This window comes from Capricornis sumatraensis, unplaced genomic scaffold (genome assembly GCF_032405125.1).
Source record: "Capricornis sumatraensis isolate serow.1 unplaced genomic scaffold, serow.2 scaffold1, whole genome shotgun sequence".
Lineage (NCBI taxonomy): Eukaryota > Metazoa > Chordata > Mammalia > Artiodactyla > Bovidae > Capricornis > Capricornis sumatraensis.
This window is the reverse complement of record NW_027184612.1, coordinates 8,093,901-8,104,761: the sequence shown is the minus strand read 5'-3', so window position 1 is coordinate 8,104,761 and position 10,861 is coordinate 8,093,901.

Genomic DNA, 10,861 nt, shown 5'->3' with positions numbered 1-10,861 from the left:
TGGAACTTCGAAAGGGTCTTTCACACCCTTGCTGCAACTCAAGAAGTTCACCGCCATACCCGTCTCCACTCGAGAGGAAACACGATGGTCCCGCCCACATCCAGAGGAGCCCCGTTTCCCCCTCGTAGCTCGAGATGAGGGATCCTTTCCCTGCTATCAACGGGAAAGAATTCCCGGCGTTCCCGTCGCATCTCAAGAGGAGGCACTCTCAACAGGAAAGATGAGAGGAACTCCATGGTCGTACCACCATTCCAAGAGTCCCCGAGATTTCTCAGTCCATTCCAGAGGAAACTCTTTGCCCTGCACTGGCTCATCTTTCACGCCGAGGATCGACTCACACCACGGTGGCACGTGGGACAGGCCTGTGGGAAAGCCTCGAGGGAAAGCCTCGAGGGAAAACCACAGATCCTTTGATCCATGCGACGGGAAGAATGACATTGCTGCTACAGCCTGGAAGGAAAGCGCACGTGCATGCCCCCACTCGAGACGAGGCCTGACTCCCCTGGGGAGACTCCAGAAGTACCCAAAGATCCATGTCAGCCCCTGAGAGGAATCCTCGGTTCCGGCCCTGACTGCACACAAGGTTTTTGGCCCCGGTATCGACGGGAGAGGAATCCCGAGAGGCCCCCTAGCAACTAGCATGGGGACTGGCCGTTCCTGAGGCCACCAGGGCGGGTCCCTGAGGTCCCCGTCGTAACTCGAGAACACCTGCCGCAACTCGAGAAAATCCAGGAAGTTCTCCTTTCCAGGCGAAATGAGGCCTATTTCTGATGAGGCGTCTGGAGACTAATGACACCTAACCTCTGGAACTTCGAAAGGGTCTTTCACACCCTTGCTGCAACTCAAGAATTTCACCGCAATACCCGTCTCCACTCGAGAGGAAGCACGATGGTCCCGCCCACATCCAGAGGAGCCCCATTTCCCCCTCGTAGCTCGAGATGAGGGATCCTTTCCCTGCTTTCAACGGGAAAGAATTCCCGGCGTTCCCGTCGCATCTCAAGAGGAGGCACTCTCAACAGGAAAGGCGAGAGGAACTCCATGGTCGTACTACCATTCCAAGAGTCCCCCAGATGTCTCAGTCCAATCCAGAGGAACCTCTTTGCCCTGAACTGGCTCATCTTTCACGCCGAGAATCGACTCACACAACGGTGGCACGTGGGACAGCCCTGTGGGAAAGCCTCGAGGGAAAACCACAGATCCTTTGATGCACGAGACGGGAAGCATGACATTGCTGCTACAGCCTGGAAGGAAGGCGCACGTGCATGCCCCCACTCGAGACGAGGCCTGACCACCCTGGGGAGACTCCAGAAGTACCCAAAGACCCATGTCAGCCCCTGAGAGGAATCCTCGGTTCCGGCCCTGACTCCACACAAGGATTTTGGCCCCGGTATCGACGGGAGAGGAATCCCGAAAGGCCCCCTAGGAACTCCCATGGGGACTGGCCTTTCCTGAGGCCACCAGGGCGGATCCCTGAGGTCCCCGTCGTAACTCGAGAACACCTGACGCAACTCGAGAAAATCCAGGAAGTTCTCCCTTCCAGGCGAGATGAGGCCTATTTCCGATGAGGCGTCTTGAGACTAATGACACCGAACCTCTGGAACTTTGAAAGGGTCTTTCACACCCTTGCTGCAACTCAGGAAGTTCACCGCCTTACCCGTCTCCACTCGAGAGGAAGCACGATGGTCCCGCCCACATCCAGAGGAGCCCCGTTTCCCCCTCGTAGCTCGAGATGAGGGATCCTTTCCCTGCTATCAACGGGAAATAATTCCCGGCGTTCCCGTCGCATCTCAAGAGGAGGCACTCTCAACAGGAAAGGCGAGAGGAACTCCATGGTCGTACCACCATTCCAAGAGTCCCCCAGATGTCTCAGTCCATTCCAGAGGAGCCTCTTTGCCCTGCACTGGCTCATCTTTCACGCCGAGGATCGACTCACACCACGGTGGTACGTGGGACAGCCCTGTGGGAAAGCATCGAGGGAAAGCCTCGAGGGAAAACCACAGATCCTTTGATCCACGCTACGGGAAGCGTGACATTGCTGCTACAGCCTGGAAGGAAAGCGCACGTGCATGCCCCCACTCGAGACGAGGCCTGACTCCCCTGGGGAGACTCCAGAAGTACCCAAAGATCCATGTCAGCCCCTGAGAGGAATCCTCGGTTCCGGCCCTGACTGCACACAAGGTTTTTGGCCCCGGCATCGACGGGAGAGGAATCCCGAGAGGCCCTCTAGCAACTCGCATGGGGACTGGCCTCTCCTGAGGCCACCAGGGCGGGTCCCTGAGGTCCCCGTCGTAACTCGAGAACACCTGCCGCAACTCGAGAAAATCCAGGAAGTTCTCCCTTCCAGGCGAGATGAGGCCTATTTCCGATGAGGCCTCTGGAGACAAATGACACCTAACCTCTGGAACTTCGAAGGGGTCTTTCACACCCTTGCTGCAACTCAAGAAGTTCACCGCCATACCCGTCTCCACTCGAGAGGAAGCACGATGGTCCCGCCCACATCCAGAGGAGCCCCGTTTCCCCCTCGTAGCTCGAGATGAGGGATCCATTCCCTGCTGTCAACGGGAAAGAATTCCCGGCGTTCCCGTCGCATCTCAAGAGGAGGCACTCTCAACAGGAAAGGCGAGAGGAACTCCATGGTCGTACCACCATTCCAAGAGTCCCCCAGATGTCTCAGTCCATTCCAGAGGAGCCTCTTTGCCCTGCACTGGCTCATCTTTCACGCCGAGGATCGACTCACACCACGGTGGCACGTGGGACAGCCCTGTGGGAAAGCCTCGAGCGAAAGCCTCGAGGGAAAACCACAGATCCTTTGATCCACGCGACGGGAACCGTGACATTGCTGCTACAGCCTGGAAGGAAAGCGCACGTGCATGCCCCCACTCGAGACGAGGCCTGACTCCCCTGGGGAGACTCCAGAAGTACCCAAAGATCCATGTCAGCCCCTGAGAGGAATCCTCGGTTCCGGCCCTGACTCCACACAAGGTTTTTGGCCCCGGTATCGACGGGAGAGGAATCCCGAGAGGCCCCCTAGCAACTCGCATGGGGACTGGCCTCTCCTGAGGCCACCAGGACGGGTCCCTGAGGTCCCCGTCATAACTCGAGAACACCTGCCGCAACTCGAGAAAATCCAGTAAGTTCTCCCTTCCAGGCGAGATGAGGCCTATTTCCGATGAGGCGTCTGAAGACTAATGACACCTAAACTCTGGAACTTCGAAAGGGTCTTTCACACCCTTGCTGCAACTCAAGAAGTTCACCGCCATACCCGTCTCCACTCGAGAGGAAGCACGATGGTCCCGCCCACATCCAGAGGAGACCCGTTTCCCCCTCGGAGCTCGAGATGAGGGATCCATTCCCTGCTTTCAACGGGAAAGAATTCCCGGCGTTCCCGTCGCATCTCAAGAGGAGGCACTCTCAACAGGAAAGGCGAGAGGAACTCCATGGTCGTACCACCATTCCAAGAGTCCCCCAGATGTCTCAGTCCATTCCAGAGGAGCCTCTTTGCAATGCACTGGCTCATCTTTCACGCCGAGGATCGACTCACACCACGGTGGCACGTGGGACAGCCCTGTGGGAAAGCCTCGAAGGAAAGCCTCGAGGGAAAACCACAGATCCTTTGATCCACGCGACGGGAAGCGTGACATTGCTGCTACAGCCTGGAAGGAAAGCGCACGTGCATGCCCCCACTCGAGACGAGGCCTGAAACCCCTGGGGAGACTCCAGAAGTACCCAAAGATCCATGTCAGCCCCTGAGAGGAATCCTCGGTTCCGGCCCTGACTCCACACAAGGTTTTTGCCCCGGTATCGACGGGAGAGGAATCCCGAGAGGCCCCCTAGCATCTCGCATGGGGACTGGCCTCTCCTGAGGCCACGAGGGCGGGACCCTGAGGTCCCCGTCGTAACTCGAGAACACCTGCCGCAACTCGAGAAAATCCAGGAAGTTCTCCCTTCCAGGCGATTGAGGCCTATTTCCGATGAGGCGTCTGGAGACAAATGACAACAAACCTCTGGAACTTCGAAAGGGTCTTTCACACCCTTGATGCAACTCAAGAAGTTCACCTCCATACCCGTCTCCACTCGAGAGGAAGCACGATGGTCCCGCCTACATCCAGAGGAGCCCCGTTTCCCCCTCGGAGTTCGAGATGAGGGATCCTTTCCCTGCTTTCAACGGGAAAGAATTCCCGGCGTTCCCGTCGCATCTCAAGAGGAGGCACTCTCAACAGGAAAGGCGAGAGGAACTCCATGGTCGTACCACCATGCCAACAGTCCCCCAGATGTCTCAGTCCATTCCAGAGGAGCCTCTTTGCCCTGCACTGGCTCATCTTTCACGCCGAGGATCGACTCACACCACGGTGGCACGTGGGACAGCCCTGTGGGAAAGCCTCGAGGGAAAGCCTCGAGGGAAAACCACAGATCCTTTGATCCACGCGACGGGAACCATGACATTGCTGCTACAGCCTGTAAGGAAAGAGCACGAGCATGCCCCCACTCGAGACGAGGCCTGACTCCCCTGGGGAGACTCCAGAAGTACCCAAAGATCCATGTCAGCCCCTGAGAGGAATCCTCGGTTCCGGCCCTGACTCCACACAAGTATTTTGGCCCCGGTATCGACGGGAGAGGTATCCCGAGAGGCCCCCTAGGAACTCGCAAGGGGACTGACCTTTCCTGAGGCCACCAGGGCGGGTCCCTGAGGTCCCCGTCATAACTCGAGAACACCTGCCGCAACTCGAGAAAATCCAGGAAGTTCTCCCTTCCAGGCGAGATGAGGCCTATTTACGATGAGGCGTCTGGAGACTAATGACACGGAACCTCTGGAACTTCGAAAGGGTCTTTCACACCCTTGCTGCAACTCAAGAAGTTCACCGCCATAACCGTCTCCACTCGAGAGGAAACATGATGGTCCCGCCCACATCCAGAGGAGCCCCGTTTGCCCCTCGGAGCTCGAGATGAGGGATCCTTTCCCTGCTATCAACGGGAAAGTATTTTCGGCGTTCCCGTCGCATCTCAAGAGGAGGCACTCTCAACAGGAAAGACGAGAGGAACTCCATGGTCGTACCACCATTCCAAGAGTCCCCGAGATTTCTCAGTCCATTCCAGAGGAACCTCTTTGCCCTGCACTGGCTCATCTTTCACGCCGAGGATCGACTCACACCACGGTGGCACGTGGGACAGCCCAGTGGGAAAGCCTCGAGGGAAAACCACAGATCCTTTGATCCACGCGACGGGAATCGTGACATTGCTGCTACAGCCTGGAAGGAAAGCGCACGTGCATGCCCCCACTCGAGACGAGGCCTGACTCCCCTGGGGAGACTCCAGAAGTACCCAAAGATCCATGTCATCCCCTGAGAGGAATCCTCGGTTCCGGCCCTGACTCCACACAAAGTTTTTGGCCCCGGTATCGACGGGAGAGGAATCCCGAGAGGCCCCCGAGCAACTCGCATGGGGACTGGCCTTTCCTGAGGACACCAGGGCGGGTCCCTGAGGTCCCCGTCGTAACTCGAGAACACCTGCCGCAACTCGAGAAAATCCAGGAAGTTCTCCCTTCCAGGCGAGATGAGGCCTATTTCCGATGAGACGTCTGGAGACTAATGACACCGAAACTCTGGAACTTCGAAAGGGTCTTTCACACCCTTGCTGCAACTCAAGAAGTTCACCGCCATACCCGTCTCCACTCGAGAGGAAACACGATGGTCCCGCCCACATCCAGAGGAGCCCCGTTTCCCCCTCGTAGCTCGAGATGAGGGATCCTTTCCCTGCTATCAACGGGAAAGAATTCCCGGCGTTCCCGTCGCATCTCAAGAGGAGGCACTCTCAACAGGAAAGATGAGAGGAACTCCATGGTCGTACCACCATTCCAAGAGTCCCCGAGATTTCTCAGTCCATTCCAGAGGAAACTCTTTGCCCTGCACTGGCTCATCTTTCACGCCGAGGATCGACTCACACCACGGTGGCACGTGGGACAGCCCTGTGGGAAAGCCTCGAGGGAAAGCCTCGAGGGAAAACCACAGATCCTTTGATCCACGCGACGGGAAGAATGACATTGCTGCTACAGCCTGGAAGGAAAGCGCACGTGCATGCCCCCACTCGAGACGAGGCCTGACTCCCCTGGGGAGACTCCAGAAGTACCCAAAGATCCATGTCAGCCCCTGAGAGGAATCCTCGGTTCCGGCCCTGACTCCACACAAGGTTTTTGGCCCCGGTATCGACGGGAGAGGAATCCCGAGAGGCCCCCTAGCAACTAGCATGGGGACTGGCCGTTCCTGAGGCCACCAGGGCGGGTCCCTGAGGTCCCCGTCGTAACTCGAGAACACCTGCCGCAACTCGAGAAAATCCAGGAAGTTCTCCTTTCCAGGCGAAATGAGGCCTATTTCCGATGAGGCGTCTGGAGACTAATGACACCTAACCTCTGGAACTTCGAAAGGGTCTTTCACACCCTTGCTGCAACTCAAGAATTTCACCGCAATACCCGTCTCCACTCGAGAGGAAGCACGATGGTCCCGCCCACATCCAGAGGAGCCCCGTTTCCCCCTCGTAGCTCGAGATGAGGGATCCTTTCCCTGCTTTCAACGGGAAAGAATTCCCGGCGTTCCCGTCGCATCTCAAGAGGAGGCACTCTCAACAGGAAAGGCGAGAGGAACTCCATGGTCGTACTACCATTCCAAGAGTCCCCCAGATGTCTCAGTCCAATCCAGAGGAACCTCTTTGCCCTGAACTGGCTCATCTTTCACGCCGAGAATCGACTCACACAACGGTGGCACGTGGGACAGCCCTGTGGGAAAGCCTCGAGGGAAAACCACAGATCCTTTGATCCACGAGACGGGAAGCGTGACATTGCTGCTACAGCCTGGAAGGAAAGCCCACGTGCATGCCCCCACTCGAGACGAGGCCTGACCACCCTGGGGAGACTCCAGAAGTACCCAAAGACCCATGTCAGCCCCTGAGAGGAATCCTCGGTTCCGGCCCTGACTCCACACAAGGATTTTGGCCCCGGTATCGATGGGAGAGGAATCCCGAAAGGCCCCCTAGGAACTCCCATGGGGACTGGCCTTTCCTGAGGCCACCAGGGCGGATCCCTGAGGTCCCCGTCGAAACTCGAGAACACCTGACGCAACTCGAGAAAATCCAGGAAGTTCTCCCTTCCAGGCGAGATGAGGCCTATTTCCGATGAGGCGTCTTGAGACTAATGACACCGAACCTCTGGAACTTCGAAAGGGTCTTTCACACCCTTGCTGCAACTCAGGAAGTTCACCGCCTTACCCGTCTCCACTCGAGAGGAAGCACGATGGTCCCGCCCACATCCAGAGGAGCCCCGTTTCCCCCTCGTAGCTCGAGATGAGGGATCCTTTCCCTGCTATCAACGGGAAATAATTCCCGGCGTTCCCATCACATCTCAAGAGGAGGAACTCTCAACAGGAAAGGCGAGAGGAACTCCATGGTCGTACCACCATTCCAAGAGTCCCCCAGATGTCTCAGTCCATTCCAGAGGAACCTCTTTCCCCTGCACTGGCTCATCTTTCACGCCGAGGATCGACTCACACCACGGTGTCACGTGGGACAGCCCTGTGGGAAAGCCTCGAGGGAAAACCACAGATCCTTTGATCCACGCGACGGGAAGCGTGACATTGCTGCTACAGCCTGGAAGGAAAGCCCACGTGCATGCCCCCACTCGAGACGAGGCCTGACTCCCCTGGGGAGACTCCACAAGTACCCAAAGATCCATGTCAGCCCCTGAGAGGAATCCTCGGTTCCGGCCCTGACTCCACACAAGGTTTTTGCCCCGGTATCGACGGGAGAGGAATCCCGAGAGGCCCCCTAGCATCTCGCATGGGGACTGGCCTCTCCTGAGGCCATCAGGGCGGGTCCCTGAGGTCCCCGTCGTAACTCGAGAACACCTGCCGCAACTCGAGAAAATCCAGGAAGTTCTCCCTTCCAGGCGAGATGAGGCCTATTTCCGATGAGGCGTCTGGAGACAAATGACAACAAACCTCTGGAACTTCGAAAGGGTCTTTCACACCCTTGATGCAACTCAAGAAGTTCACCTCCATACCCGTCTCCACTCGAGAGGAAGCACGATGGTCCCGCCCACATCCAGAGGAGCCCCGTTTCCCCCTCGTAGCTCGAGATGAGGGATCCTTTCCCTGCTATCAACGGGAAAGAATTCCCGGCGTTCCCGTCGCATCTCAAGAGGAGGCACTCTCAACAGGAAAGATGAGAGGAACTCCATGGTCGTACCACCATTCCAAGAGTCCCCGAGATTTCTCAGTCCATTCCAGAGGAATCTCTTTGCCCTGCACTGGCTCATCTTTCACGCCGAGGATCGACTCACACCACGGTGGCACGTGGGACAGCCCTGTGGGAAAGCCTCGAGGGAAAGCCTCGAGGGAAAACCACAGATCCTTTGATCCACGCGACGGGAAGAATGACATTGCTGCTACAGCCTGGAAGGAAAGCGCACGTGCATGCCCCCACTCGAGACGAGGCCTGACTCCCCTGGGGAGACTCCAGAAGTACCCAAAGATCCATGTCAGCCCCTGAGAGGAATCCTCGGTTCCGGCCCTGACTCCACACAAGGTTTTTGGCCCCGGTATCAACGGGAGAGGAATCCCGAGAGGCCCCCTAGCAACTAGCATGGGGACTGGCCGTTCCTGAGGCCACCAGGGCGGGTCCCTGAGGTCCCCGTCGTAACTCGGGAACACCTGCCGCAACTCGAGAAAATCCAGGAAGTTCTCCTTTCCAGGCGAAATGAGGCCTATTTCTGATGAGGCGTCTGGAGACTAATGACACCTAACCTCTGGAACTTCGAAAGGGTCTTTCACACCCTTGCTGCAACTCAAGAATTTCACCGCAATACCCGTCTCCACTCGAGAGGAAGCACGATGGTCCCGCCCACATCCAGAGGAGCCCCATTTCCCCCTCGTAGCTCGAGATGAGGGATCCTTTCCCTGCTTTCAACGGGAAAGAATTCCCGGCGTTCCCGTCGCATCTCAAGAGGAGGCACTCTCAACAGGAAAGGCGAGAGGAACTCCATGGTCGTACTACCATTCCAAGAGTCCCCCAGATGTCTCAGTCCAATCCAGAGGAACCTCTTTGCCCTGAACTGGCTCATCTTTCACGCCGAGAATCGACTCACACAACGGTGGCACGTGGGACAGCCCTGTGGGAAAGCCTCGAGGGAAAACCACAGATCCTTTGATGCACGAGACGGGAAGCATGACATTGCTGCTACAGCCTGGAAGGAAGGCGCACGTGCATGCCCCCACTCGAGACGAGGCCTGACCACCCTGGGGAGACTCCAGAAGTACCCAAAGACCCATGTCAGCCCCTGAGAGGAATCCTCGGTTCCGGCCCTGACTCCACACAAGGATTTTGGCCCCGGTATCGACGGGAGAGGAATCCCGAAAGGCCCCCTAGGAACTCCCATGGGGACTGGCCTTTCCTGAGGCCACCAGGGCGGATCCCTGAGGTCCCCGTCGTAACTCGAGAACACCTGACGCAACTCGAGAAAATCCAGGAAGTTCTCCCTTCCAGGCGAGATGAGGCCTATTTCCGATGAGGCGTCTTGAGACTAATGACACCGAACCTCTGGAACTTTGAAAGGGTCTTTCACACCCTTGCTGCAACTCAGGAAGTTCACCGCCTTACCCGTCTCCACTCGAGAGGAAGCACGATGGTCCCGCCCACATCCAGAGGAGCCCCGTTTCCCCCTCGTAGCTCGAGATGAGGGATCCTTTCCCTGCTATCAACGGGAAATAATTCCCGGCGTTCCCGTCGCATCTCAAGAGGAGGCACTCTCAACAGGAAAGGCGAGAGGAACTCCATGGTCGTACCACCATTCCAAGAGTCCCCCAGATGTCTCAGTCCATTCCAGAGGAGCCTCTTTGCCCTGCACTGGCTCATCTTTCACGCCGAGGATCGACTCACACCACGGTGGTACGTGGGACAGCCCTGTGGGAAAGCCTCGAGGGAAAGCCTCGAGGGAAAACCACAGATCCTTTGATCCACGCTACGGGAAGCGTGACATTGCTGCTACAGCCTGAAAGGAAAGCGCACGTGCATGCCCCCACTCGAGACGAGGCCTGACTCCCCTGGGGAGACTCCAGAAGTACCCAAAGATCCATGTCAGCCCCTGAGAGGAATCCTCGGTTCCGGCCCTGACTGCACACAAGGTTTTTGGCCCCGGCATCGACGGGAGAGGAATCCCGAGAGGCCCTCTAGCAACTCGCATGGGGACTGGCCTCTCCTGAGGCCACCAGGGCGGGTCCCTGAGGTCCCCGTCGTAACTCGAGAACACCTGCCGCAACTCGAGAAAATCCAGGAAGTTCTCCCTTCCAGGCGAGATGAGGCCTATTTCCGATGAGGCCTCTGGAGACAAATGACACCTAACCTCTGGAACTTCGAAGGGGTCTTTCACACCCTTGCTGCAACTCAAGAAGTTCACCGCCATACCCGTCTCCACTCGAGAGGAAGCACGATGGTCCCGCCCACATCCAGAGGAGCCCCGTTTCCCCCTCGTAGCTCGAGATGAGGGATCCATTCCCTGCTGTCAACGGGAAAGAATTCCCGGCGTTCCCGTCGCATCTCAAGAGGAGGCACTCTCAACAGGAAAGGCGAGAGGAACTCCATGGTCGTACCACCATTCCAAGAGTCCCCCAGATGTCTCAGTCCATTCCAGAGGAGCCTCTTTGCCCTGCACTGGCTCATCTTTCACGCCGAGGATCGACTCACACCACGGTGGCACGTGGGACAGCCCTGTGGGAAAGCCTCGAGCGAAAGCCTCGAGGGAAAACCACAGATCCTTTGATCCACGCGACGGGAACCGTGACATTGCTGCTACAGCCTGGAAGGAAAGCGCACGTGCATGCCC